General features: G+C 56.5%; 1 long non-coding RNA gene across 1 annotated transcript; it reads right to left on the reverse strand.

Moving 5' to 3' along the window:
- Nucleotides 1-254: 254 nt before the first annotated feature.
- Nucleotides 255-2304, reverse strand: LOC109493285. Its single transcript, XR_002147431.3, has 2 exons — nucleotides 1395-2304; nucleotides 255-621 (listed from the first exon to the last, which is right to left on the reverse strand). It is a non-coding gene; the product is annotated as an uncharacterized LOC109493285 (long non-coding RNA).
- Nucleotides 2305-12975: the final 10671 nt, after the last annotated feature.

Consider the following 12975-nt stretch of genomic DNA (forward strand, 5'->3'; position numbering starts at 1 on the left):
AATAACAGCCACTATTTGTATCATACTTATTATGTGCTAGGCACCAAAAAGCTCAATGCCGCCTTCAGGCATAGCTGGATCCAGGTGCTCAAATAATGTCATTAGGACTTGGCTTCTCCTGACTCTGCTTTCGTCTTCAAGCAGGCTCTATTTGAAGGACTCTGGGCAGTTCCAGAGCTATCTTATTCTCTCAGAACCGTAGCAGAAACTCCCTCACTCCCACCCCCAAACACACAAACACAAATAACCCCATGAACAGACCAAAATAACTCTTTCCCAACAGCTCAAGCACAAGTTCCAGAGCTCATTATCACTGATTGCACTTGGGTTACATGCACGTTCCTGAACCAATCATAAGACCAGGGGGTGGCGTTCTTTGATTGGCCACGCCTGGGTCCTGTGCCCTTGAGACAGCTGGGGGAAGGGTTCTCTCTCAAACTTCACCGACTGCAGGAGGCGGGAGGATGGTCCCCGAGGAAGAATCAGTGTGCAGATCCCGGAAGAGAGGATGGGTGGTGGGCAGGCAGGTATCCATCCCAGCAGCCTGTGAACCTCGTATTCATGTTACCGATGAGGAAACTGAGTCTCAAAGAGGTAAGTGACCTGCCCCGGCTCACAAGGCTGATAAACGACAGAACCACGGTCTGAGCTCAGCGCTTGAGGACTGACTTAGAAAAGCCTTGCGGAGCAGTAAACTTCTCTCTCCCCTCCCCCACAGTTTTCGAGCACCTGCTACGGTGCTAGGCTCTGGGGATGACAAAGGTGGATGGTACCCATACGACCTCTGCACTGGTAGAGCCAGGATTCGAGCAGATCAGTTTCTTGGCTCCCAGATCTCGCTCATGCTCTGCCCCTACCTGGAACACGTACCCCTCCGCCCCTCCTCGCTTTTGTCCTGTGTGATAATCCTTTTCCTGTCCTTCCGGGTCTAGTAGAAGGGATGCCATCCTGTGCAAGCCTGCTTTGCCGGCTGAGGCCGGATCTCCCCACTCCTTGCCTGGACCCTTCACCCCCTCTCCCCCGTGAGAGCACATGAGGTCTGTCCCTTCGGGGATGGGGCTGGGGTGCTCCAGCCTTTGGCTCCTGGTGCTCCACACGGAGCCTGGCCGCTTGCAGGAACCTGGGAAAGGCTGGCTAAGTCGAACCCACCCCGGAGAGCGACCTATGTGTCCTGCTCTGCTATGCGAAGCTGCCTCATGACGAGTTCAGGCTGGACACCTGCCCTCACGAGGGAGAATAACACAGATCGTATCTCCGTTCCGTGTTGAATGGAGGGGCTCAGTCGTTGCTAGTTGCCCCCAGAGGCCCGAGCGCCCTGCCTGCCAGAGAAGATGGAGAGGCTGCCCCATTCACTAATTCCTGCACTCACTCACCAACATTTATCAAGTGCCTACCGTGTGCCAGGCAGTGGCGGTGGCAGTGGCCAGGCGGGGCAGGCCCTGGCCCAACCAGGAGCCCACAGACTCCCGGGAGAGACGAAGTTCATGACGTGAGCATACGGTGCTTCAAAAGCGAGACATGTGGAGGGACGAGAGTGTGTATCAGGGAGGGCTTCCCTGAGGAGGCGGCGGCTGAGAGGTGAACTAGGGAGCATAAGGGACAAGCATTCTGGGAGGAGGGAACAGCATGTGCAAAGGGCCCGAGGGGAGAGGAGGTGTAAGCCTCCTGACAGGTTGAACGGGACATAGGCTGAGGGTGCTAGCCATGGGAAGGAGGGGGTAATGGGGCCACAGGGAACCACTGAAGGCTTTGAAACAAAGGAGTGACAGGGTCCAATTTGGGTTTGGAAAGATGGCTGTGTGGAGAAAAGCCTGGGTGGGGGGCAGCCAGACAGGAAGGCAGCTGTACCCTCCAGATGGAGACGAGGGTGGCTGGAGGGAGGGACGAGGCAGCAGGACAGGGAGAAGGAGCTGAGAGATTCAAGACAAGTTTCCGAGGTAAAGAGGAAGGAGCGCAGGTGCGGCTAGTCCCCGTGTGGCAGGGTGCCGATCTTGACCCCTGCCTGACCTGGGGCCCCGGGGACAGAGCAGGCACACGGCGGTGGGGGGCGGAGGGAGGGGGATGGTGTCCCTCACAGTGGCCTCACTTCCTCCCTCCCAACGTCTCCCTCTCGCGGGCATCCTCACACACACTCTCACGCGCGCCTTAATTCTCCCCCGTCCCTGCAGCCACGAGGACACTCGGTCCTTGCATCAGCCGGCGTGCGCTGGGTCAGGCGGCTGTAACAAACACCCCCAACACCCCGACCGCCGGGGCAACAGACGTTTCACGCACACGCACACTGTCTCGCCCGCTCACCCCTACGTCCCCTCGCGCACATGGACACGGTCAGCGGGGGCTGGATTATATCGCAGCCCCAGCAGTCCTGCGCCCCAGCACGGCAGAGCAATAGCAGCGGCTGGTTCCCCCCCCGCCCGCCCCCGCCAGCACGCGTGGGCGTGGCCTCTGCTCCTCCCCCCCCCCCCCCCCCCCCCCCCCTGGCTGGCAGCGAGGACTGTCTCTTCCCGCGGTGGGTGGCGGAGGATAAGGGAGCACCATAGCCTGGCTCTTCGAGCTCCGCCCCAAAGGGAACACAGGGCATCTTCACAGTCTCTTGTCCGCAGCAAAGCACGCGGTCACCAGGACTGCGGGGAAGTGTCATCCTTCCGGGGGGAGGGTGGGGGTGGAGGAGGGTGGGGAGGGGAGGTCTACGCCTAATAGTGAGGCGGTGCGTGCGCACATGCGCACCGAGAGCCCCCTGCGAGCGCGCGTGCTCCCACCGATTCCCACTCTCAGCACCTGCTCACCTTCCCCCCGCCGTGCCCATCCTCACACCTCCTTTTTTTTTAAATAATAATTTCATTGTTTTAAGTTTATTTATCTTGTGAGAGACAGAGACAGCATGAGTGGGGGAGGGGCAGAGAGAGAGAGAGAGAGAGAGAGAGAGAATCCCAAGCAGGCTCCGCACTGTCAGCGCAGAGCCTGGCTCCAACAGGAAACCGTGAGATCCTGAGCTGAGCGGAAACCGAGTCCGAGGCTTAACTGCCTGACCATCTGGGCGCCCTCCGCTCGCACCGCCTCACCCTCTTCCAGCCGTGTGCACCTGCGCTCAGAGCCGTCCCTCCCTCCCGTGAACACGACCCCTCCTACGGCTGGCATCTGCACGCTCGCTTTCTCACCGCCTCTCTCTCTCTCTCTCTCTCTCTCTCTCTCTCACACACACACACACACACACACTCTTCCTTTCACACATATGCTCACACTCAGCCCGGCCCCCACCCATCTCCACCACTCACCACATCGTGCTCTCAGACGCGAGTGTTCACACCCACAGCTTCCGGAATGCACCCTCTGCTCACGGCACTGCACGCGCTTGCACACGTGTACCCACAGCCACGTCTGGACACGCGCGTGCCTGCACACACACCTCTCACACTCTGCTGCTCGCATACAACAGTACGCACGGAAATCGGGTCGTTTGAGCGGCGCCTGAGCGGCTCAGTCGGGTAAATGTCAGATTCTTGGTGACAACTCGGGTCATGATCTCGCGGTCATGAGATTGAGCCCCGCATGGGGCCCCACGCTCAGCAGGAACCCGGTTTGGGATTCTCTCTCTCCCTCTCTTCCTCTCTGCCCCTCCCCTGCTCGTGCTCTCTCTCTCTCTCAACATAAATAAGTAAACTTAAAAAAAAAAAAAAAAGAAATCAGGTCACTTTCTTCCTCCCAAGTGAAGCGGCCTCGTGGCACCCTGCCCTCTGGGTCTTGGTGTCCCTACTCTGTCCCGCTTGAGCCAGCCAGCCGCCCCTCAAAGATGACCAGGTGGGTCTGTGTGAAGCCTCGCTCCGGGACAAGTCCCCAGAGGCTCACCCCCGCCCCCCACCGGCACCCAAGCCTTGTCACCTCCCCGCGCACCCCTCCCCGGGAGCCTGGAGGCTGTGATGCCTCCGTAATTGGCAGCCCGGGGCCGATCGATCGGCCTCTGTGTACACGGGCCACGGGAAACATAATTAACAGTGTTTGGGATCTGTTAATTGCACCGGTTAGGAATTCCAAACAACCTAATTTGGAACTTCACTTCTGAGTGCATCTTTGCCTGGATTGAGCTCCAGGAGACTGAAGAGAGCGGCAGAGGGCAACTTGTGCAAAGCGGGAGCCCGCAAACCCAGGCCCAGGCTGCAGCCTGGCAGAGAGAAGGCCTGTGTGTCACCACAGGAAGGGTAGAGGGCCCCGAGGCCAGGGGAAGAGAGACTCCTCTCCTCCAGGGAGTCTTCCTGGATTTCGCCAGCCGGCTCCAGCAGCCTCTGCAATCTTCCCTCGCCCCAGTTCGGCTTGTGTGGCCTCCTGCCTCGGTGATTGGAGGTTATTCGGCGTGGGTTTGCACGCCTTCTCTTGTGGTCAGAGGCCTTATTATCATTATTGTCATTGCTTTCATTTACCTCTGTCTTCAATCTAGTCAAGCCTCCAGGACAGGGGGGTTTGTGTGTTGACCTCTGCGAAATAGGGTTTCCTTGGTCCTCAACGTTTTAAAAGCTCAGCTCGGAGGAAATAAAAAAATCGGATCCGTCTGGCTGTGTTAACGGCACTAGGAAACCTTATCACTGAAAGTGTCTGGAGCTTCTTAACCTCTGACACTGGCAGCTCTAATTTAAAAAAAAAAAAAAAGCGGGGGGGAGGGGCGCTCGGTTGAACTTCGGACTTCGGCTCAGGTCAGGATCTGGCCGTTGTGAGCTCCAGCCCTCGTCAGGCTTTGGATTCTGTGTCTCCCTCACTCTCTGCCCCTCTCCGGCTGGCAGTCTGTCTCTCTTAAAAATAAGAAAACATGAAAACCATTAAAAAGATTTAAAAAAATTGAAAAATTAAAAAGACAAAAAAAAAAAAAACATTAAAAAACATCCCCCAAATAAAAAAGACATTAAAAAGAAAAGGAAGGAAAGTCTGCAAGAGGTTTGGGGCCACCTCACAGGTGCACAGGGCTTGCACGGGCTGTGCGGCGACCCGCGCTTTCCGCTAGCGCTTCTCAGACGTGACTGTGCTCACACATCCCTCGGTGGGGGCGGCTGCTGACATGTGGGTCTGCGTGCAGTGCGGGGCCCGGAGTCCCTGCGCCTGTAACCATTCGGTGGACGTGCCAGTGCTACTGCTCCAGGCTCGACACGTGCCAGGCTGCTGGCACCCAGAATGGGCACACGACCCGCCACAGTTTAACCAGCCACGGAACCCTTGGGCAGGGACCTGGGCCTCTGTGCCCAGTTCCGGAAGCAGCTGCGGTCCCGGGCCTTCCGCGGGGCTCCCACGGGGGCCCCCGTTCTCTGCCACCCCCTGTTTTATGGGCTCTCCGAGGGCGGCTCCGGCGTGGAGGGGCGGCAGCGGGTGGGTTTAATGTGCCCGGGCGAGTCTCACAGCACGGGTGCTGGCAGCCGTAATTCACCCACTAAATTATGGCCATAAATTTCCTCAAAGAGATGGGTCCCCAGGCAGGTGGGTGGGTTGAGGCTGGTATCATTGAGCAGAGTTCAGTCTTCTGTCCTAATTAAACAGGGGCCTGAAGGTGGTGGGACGGGCAACAGGGGTGGGCTCCTGTGTGTGTGTGTGTGTGTGTGTGTGCGTGCGCATCTAGAGTAGGGAGATCCAGAACCCTCCGCTCAGAGTATCAATCCTCACCCCGCTTGTAGTGGGTGCAATGGTGGTGCCCCCGAAAGAGGTCCCTAGATCCTGTGAATGTAACTGTTTGGAAAAAGAGTCTTTGCAGATGTAATTAAGTTAAGGATGCTGAGATGAGATCCACTTGGGTTAAGATGGCCCTTAAAACCGATGGCAGGTGTCCTCGGAAACAGAAGGAGAGATGCCACAGAGGAGGAGGTCATGTGAAGGCAGAGGCAGAGGCTGGAGGGACAGAGTCACACGCGGAGGAAGGCCTGGGGACCTCCAGAAGCTGGAGGAGGCCAGGAAGGCCCCCCCCACCCCAAGCCTTTGGCCCCGCTGACACCTTGATTTTAGACTTCTGGCTTCTAGAACTGTAAAAGAAGACATGTCTGCTGTTTTCAGCCTCCAAGTTGGTGGTCATTCGTTACAGCAGCCACAGGAAACAAGTCTGCTGCCCCGTGGCTTTGGGAATGTCCCTCAGCCTCTCTGAGCCTCAGTCTCCTTCTCTGGCCGCTTGGGCTCATGTCGCGCCCTCCTCTTAGGCTACGGACGAGGCGCGGTTTGGCAGAGCCTGTAAAATGCCCGTCCCGGCCTGTGACTGATGTGGCCTGGGCGAGGCCTGCGGAGAGGGGTCACTAGCCATGGGACGCGTCAGCTGAGACTGAGCTTAGGAAGGGCCCTTGTAAACTGTGGAGTGAGGGGCTGCTGTTCAGGGACGAGCGGGCTGTGCAGCTGGCGGCAGCCACGCGCCCCAAGAGGGCCCCTCGGCCAGGGCCGCCCCCACATCTACCGTTCACCTTGCAACTCACGACTTTCCTCGGCTTCACGGCCACCCGTGCTCACGTGTATTTGGCGCTTTTCTTTATATCGCCCCGTCCTTTTAACTTAAAGGTGCGCATTTTAAAAGGACACGTTATATTGCTATCGTAAACGAGAAGTGCGTTTCACTTGCCCTAAATAGTCGGTGCCCTTAAACCAAAATGCAGGGAAAACAGAACGGAGCAGTTTTGCGAGAACCCGGCCAGGTGCTGCAGTCCTGGAGGGCTCCGAGCCCGGGGTCTGCTTGTCGTCTGTCACAAAGGGACAGAGCCAAAGGGGAGGCACCAGACAGAGACTTTGTTTTCTCCTCCTCCTTCTCCTCTTTCTTTTTCTCCTCCTCCTTCTTCTTTATACCCAGAGACTTTCTTCTTGTTAAGTAATCAGAAAGTGATCAGGAAGGAGGTAATGCCTTCATTAAGTATTCCATTTTTCAAAAGTTTATTTATTTATTTTGAGAGAGAGAGAGCACACGGGAGGGGCAGAGTGAGAGGGAGAGAGAGAATCCCAAGCAGGCTCGGGACTGTGAGCCCAGAGACTCGGACGGCTAACCGGATCTCGGTGAAGGTCCACGTGATGTTCTGGTACTCCTCCGGCCTGCTCCCCACAAACCACGCCCTGGGGTGCTTACTCTCTCATACGAACAGTGGCTGTTCTCCCAACTTTCCCTACAACGTGAAGGACGGTGTCTCATGTGAAGGTGATGGCAAATACACCTGCTGCTTCCAGATAGCGTCTCTAGCCAGCACCCTCTCCCGGGCCCCCCTGGGTACCAATCTGGCTGCAAAACGGAACCCTCTGGGGACATGGCGTTCAACCACAGAGACTCTTCGAGGGGGAAGAAGGTTCTTGCAGTCCCATTTCAGACCGTCCGTCTACACCGAGGAGAAAGTCTCAACTCTATGCTGATGCATCTTTTACGCCTTTCTAGTCCCGGCTGACCCCCCGCCCCCCTTTCCAACAGAGACAAGGCGGGCTGCAGGCTCAGAGCATAGGCAAGCAGTAGTTCTGGTTGTCTGGGATTTGGTGACAAGCTTTTGTTTCATCGTGTTTGTTTTTATTTCCTTTTCAGGGCTGGTTCCACTCCAGTTTTCTGTAATGATGATATAAAATATCCTTGCAAAGTGAATTTTTCAAAGCGCGTCAGTTTGAAGACAACATAATGTAGAGACGCTGTTCGTTCCGATGCCACAGGGATAAAGCAGGACTCAGGAAGATGATCCCTGAGTTTAGGGACCGCTGTCCCGGGCGGTGGGAGCCAGTGCAGGTCTGTGAGCAGGGGAGGGACGGCCCATGACTGTCTCCTCGGAGGTGCCGGGCACCCGGAGTCAGGCCCAGGCCTCTCCTGAGTCCATGAGGCCCCAGGCCCTGAACTTCCACGGTGATGGAAAAATATAGAGAGACAATAAGGCAGTGAACCATGGCGGAGGGTTTATGAGGCGGCCATGCTCGAATGGTTGAAAGTTAGGGAAAATGTATTTATTACAACACTTTTCATGGGCAAGTTATCATTTTGTCAAACTTTATTAGAGGGACTAATTAATGGGTTGTAAAAAGTACTAGTGCGTGGCCAGAGAAAGAGCTGGTCCCGGGGACATTGGCAGCCCCAGGATTTATGACCCCTTGGTTCCCCATTTATTAATGCAGAGAAGGCACGTGGAGTGGGTTATATATGGGCTGGTGCAGAGCTGTCTCCCCTCTGGGGAGGCTGGTGGGCCTGGGAGGGGATGCAGGCAGGGGTCCCTCAGCCACTGCCGACTGGGGAAAATGGCGAGGCAGGTGGAGAAGGGCAGGGGCCCGGGTGAGGAAGGGGACACCAGCTGTGTGACCTTGGATGCCATTTTCCCCTCCGAGCTTTAGTTTCCTCGTCTATGCATCTTACGGCAGATGTGAGGAGCCTGGAGGCTCTTGAGGAGGAACCTGTCTTACAAACTGTCAAGTGCTTTGCAATGGGAGACCAGCCGCTGAAGGGTGGTGTGGCCAAATGCTGAAGGTCAGATGGCAGACGCAGAGAATGACCTTGATGGAGCCTCACTGCGGGGCAGGGGCCGCGCAAATCCTTCTCACTCCTCTCCCCCAATCCAGGATCCTCCCTCGGCCCTTTGCATGGCGGCGTCTTCTCATCTAAGCTCTCAGCTCAGGGACCTCTTCCTCCAGGCAGTCCCCGCTGACTGCACACTTACCATACTCTCTGCATGGTGCTCAGCTTGTTTCTCCCACCACCCCCCCCTGCAATCTTGACTTACTTAGTGATTGGCTGTCTCCCCCACATGGTAATAGAGAAGGGACTGAGTACCGCCCTGTCCCTGAGGATCAGTGGGTGTTTGCTGAGAGGATGGGGGGGATCCGACCAGCGGGCATAAAGCCTGGGAGGTGGGACCACGAGGGCACATGCGAAGAGGTGCCAGAGAGCCACTCTCTGGGCAGCAAACACAGTAGGCACTCAATAATTGCAGGTCACTGGGTGACAGCATGCATTTGCACCTCGTCCTGACCCACCCCAGGCAGAAGGAGGGGCCAACTAAGGCTCAGCCTCCCGGCACAAGCCTCCTCTGTCCAGGCCGCGAGTTATGGGGGCGGCTCAGCTGGGCTACCCAGGGGAGGAGCCCTCGGACCCTTGGTGGAGGCACCAAGGGGCCTTGATGAGAACCCAAGTCTTTATTTGCTATTTCCCAAAGGCCTCCTCGCTGCATCCAGAGAACAAGCGATCCCAACGCGGGGGTGTAGAAGGGTGTCCCCGGGCTACCAACGTTGACCGCAAAAACTTTCACTGAGTTTTATTTTATTTTTTTTTATTTAAAAAAAAATTTTTTTTCAACGTTTTTATTTATTTTTGGGACAGAGAGAGACAGAGCATGAACGGGGGAGGGGCAGAGAGAGAGGGAGACACAGAATCGGAAACAGGCTCCAGGCTCCGAGCCATTAGCTCAGAGCCTGACGCGGGGCTCGAACTCACGGACCGCGAGATCGTGACCTGGCTGAAGTCGGACGCTTAACCGACTGCGCCACCCAGGTGCCCTTAGGGTGGGATTTAAGGTGATGTGTGGGAGGCTCCTGGTACCAGGAGACCCCTTTCCCCAGGACCTGGGGGTGCCCTGCCTTGTTCTGTGTCAGCCTTGCCGAGGGCAGGAGGCGAGAGCCTCGGCTACCCTTGGGTTCAGCTTTCTGTGCCGAGCCTCGTGACTCCTGTGAGGACAGCTGGCCCTTGGCTGGGCACAAAGTTCTCCTTTTGGTCTCTTGACCGGTGTGGTATGAGGTCAGCGAGTGTTAGCCTGGCAGGGACTGCTCCATAGGGTCGGGGGAGGACAAGGGAGGAAGGTGGCTCTGAGCAGACCATGACCCATGGTCTGTGCTTCTAATTGTTGCTTTCTCCCCCCACCTTAGGCCGAGGTCCGCATTGCTCTGGCCTCCCAGCTGCTGTGAGGGGCAGCCACTTGCTTCTCCTGACCTGTGCGCCTTCCGTGTGGAGCTCCACACGCCTAGCTCCCCACAAGGCTGGGAGGCTGAAACGATGATCCCATTCTCCAGCTGAGGAAACTGAGGCCCGGGAGTTTAAAGTGCATGGACCAAAGGGACTGTCGGTACTGGGTGCTGGCGGACTGTGAGGGCATGAGACCCCAGAGTCCATCCCGGAGGATCTCCCTGTCCGATGGGGGAGTGTCATCCCCAGAATGACAGATGAGGATCCGAGTCAGGCTCAACACTGACGAGCTTCCCAGAGAAGGGGACATTTTAGCTGGGTATGGAGCATGAATTTGCCAGGGACAGAAAGAGGGGAATGGTGTTCCACATGGCCAGGCCAGCAGGTGCAAAGGTACAGAGGATGAAGAGGAACCATGGGCTGGTTTGGTGAGGCTGGAATTAGGAAGCAAAGGTGGAATGTGGGAGGAGGAGAGGCTGGCCAGATCAGCAGGCGCCAAGCCACGAGAAGCCCTGGAGGGCAGGCCCAGGTGTGGGGCAGATAGAAGTCTGATGGAGGAATCAACAGCCACACCACTGACTCACTGCTGCATGAGATCATTCCAGAATGAGCGCGCCGACCTTCACCGGCTTGGACAGCTTCAACTCCTTCCCAGCTCTGTGGGTGAATCTAATTCCCAGCAAGGAGGAAGCCCAGACAACTCATGCCATCGACCCCGGGGGCACCCAGCTGGGGGGAGAACAGGGGCCCCTGCGATTCCCAAGTCATTACTCACCAGCAGATGGCTGGGGATCCTTCCCCAGAAGGCCTTTACAGTGGCATCGCCCTCTCCTTCTGGCCAACCAAGCTTCATCGTGGCGCATACTGAGAAGGCGTGGTCAATGGCAAGGAGCACCGTTGTTAGGAGGTGAAGTCCAGTGTCAAACTGACCCAAAGAAAGATGAGGCGTCTGCTGGCATGAGCCAGAACTCCCCCTGGAAGTATGTAAGAGAACTGGGACAGGGCGGGGCGCAGTCCACGCAAATGGCGACCAGATACGAGGAGAGACGGGCATGGATTCTTTGTTATGCCGTGTTGTGGTTCTCACCGCCATCCCTGACTTGTTTAGTGTCGTGTCTAGTGATTTAATCGTTTTGACAGGGTGGCCAAGGATTCTAATTTTTGAGAATGTGCCAGGAGCATTCAAGAGTTGGGAGCAGCTGCCCACAGGAAGGGGAGGCAGGGTTTTTTTTGGGGGGGAAAGCCCAGATGTCTGCGAATGCCAAGGCGAGGAAACACCTGTTTCGAGCTCCTCGGAGGGTGGGCTCCGATTTTGCTCAAAACTTTCCCTGGGCTTCTTTTGGTCTTTATTTACTATTATTTTGTTTAATGTTTCTTTATTTATTTTGAGAGAGAGAGAGAGTGAGTGGAGGAAGGACAGAGAGGGAGACACAGAATCAGAAGCAGGCTCCAGCCTCTGAGCTGTCAGCACAGAGCCCGACGCGGGGCTTGAACTCACGAACCGCGAGATCATGACCTGAGCCGAAGTGAGATGCTCAACGGACTGAACCACCCAGGGGTCCCGACACCCTCCTTACTCTCTCTGCCCATTTCATTTTATGCCGGATCCTCAGAGCCTAGCACGGTGCCTGGCACGCAGTAGGTGTTCATCCAATGTATACCGAGGGGATGAGTGCATTTTTGCAGGTCCCAGGGAGTGCTTTAACCACACGTCTTGACCTGTCACAGCCGCCCTGCCGGAGGGCCGAGACAAGTCGGGCCAGGCCCTGCCCAGGATGCATGGCTGGGTGGGGGGGGGGGGGGTGTGCAGTGTGTTCGTTCATTTCTTCCAGTCGAACCACTCTGGTTGTCTGCGTGGACCTTCTGGGGCAAGTCTGGCCCTGGATCCAGAACTCAGTGTCCCTGTCTTCATCTATTTGTTCAGCGATTTGGAGAAGGGTGTCTTCATAACCCCCCTCCCCTGGAGCCCTCCAAACGCCACCCAGGGGGAGCTTGCGAGCAGGATGGAGAAGCTTCTTTCCAGGACCATCCATGCCGATGGGGCACAGAGCAAGGGTGCCTCATTCTGACTTAGGGCCTGGGATATGGGGCTGGGGGAGGAAGGGGTTGCCCTGTCCCGCTGCCCCAGTCCCTTGGCTCCGCCTCCCCATCTCTTTTTCTCTCCTTCTAGAGGCTTCTTGGAATCTTCTTAGCATGTTCAGATTCCAGCTGTGGCCAGCTGCTGGGCCTGGGACCCATCATGGGACAGGGGTGTGGGAGGAGCTCCCAGGCCTCTCAGGTTTGCAGCCAAGGAGGGGAGGCTGTACAAGTGAGCAAGCATTGGGCGCTTACTGTGTGCCAAACATTAGGGAATGGAGAGGAACCGGCAGGGTTCCTGCCAAGGAACCCGTTTGAGAGCCAAGGCACCCAAATTAGTAAGTGTCAGAGGAAGTGGGCCAAGGGGCTCAAATGCGTTGTCTACGAAAAGGCAAGAAAGGAAGACCTAAAGAGGTCCTGCTTGAGATGTATCTGGAAAAGATAAACTGCTTTTTTCTTTTTAATTGTTTTAACGTTTATTTATTTTTGAGAGAGACAGACCGCGAGCGGAGGAGGGGCCGAGAGAGGGTGAGACGCAGAACCCGAAGCAGGCTCCAGGCTCTGAGCCGTCAGCCCAGAGCCCGACGCGGGGCTCGAACTCACGAACCGCGAGATCATGATCTGAGCTGAAGTCGGACGCCTAACCGACTGGGCCACCCAGGCACCCCATGAGCCCCCTCCCCCTTTTTAAAAAAATTTTTTTCTTAACGTTTATTTATTTTTGAGACAGAGAGAGACAGAGCATGAACGGGGGAGGGGCAGAGAGAGAGGGAGACACAGAATCTGAAGCAGGCTCCAGGCTCTGAGCAGTCAGCACAGAGCCCGACGCGGGGCTCGAACTCACAAACCGCGAGATCATGACCTGAGCCGAAGTCGACCACTTAACCGACTGAGCCACCCAGGCACCCCCCCTCCCCCTTTCTTAACGAGGACCTTCACGATGGCATCGGACCCACGCTGATAATCCAAGATAATCTTCCCATCTCAGGATCTTTAGCAGAATCATGCCTGCAAACTCTCTATTGCCAGGTAAGGTCACA

Source organism: Felis catus, chromosome D3 (genome assembly GCF_018350175.1).
Source record: "Felis catus isolate Fca126 chromosome D3, F.catus_Fca126_mat1.0, whole genome shotgun sequence".
Classification (NCBI taxonomy): domain Eukaryota; kingdom Metazoa; phylum Chordata; class Mammalia; order Carnivora; family Felidae; genus Felis; species Felis catus.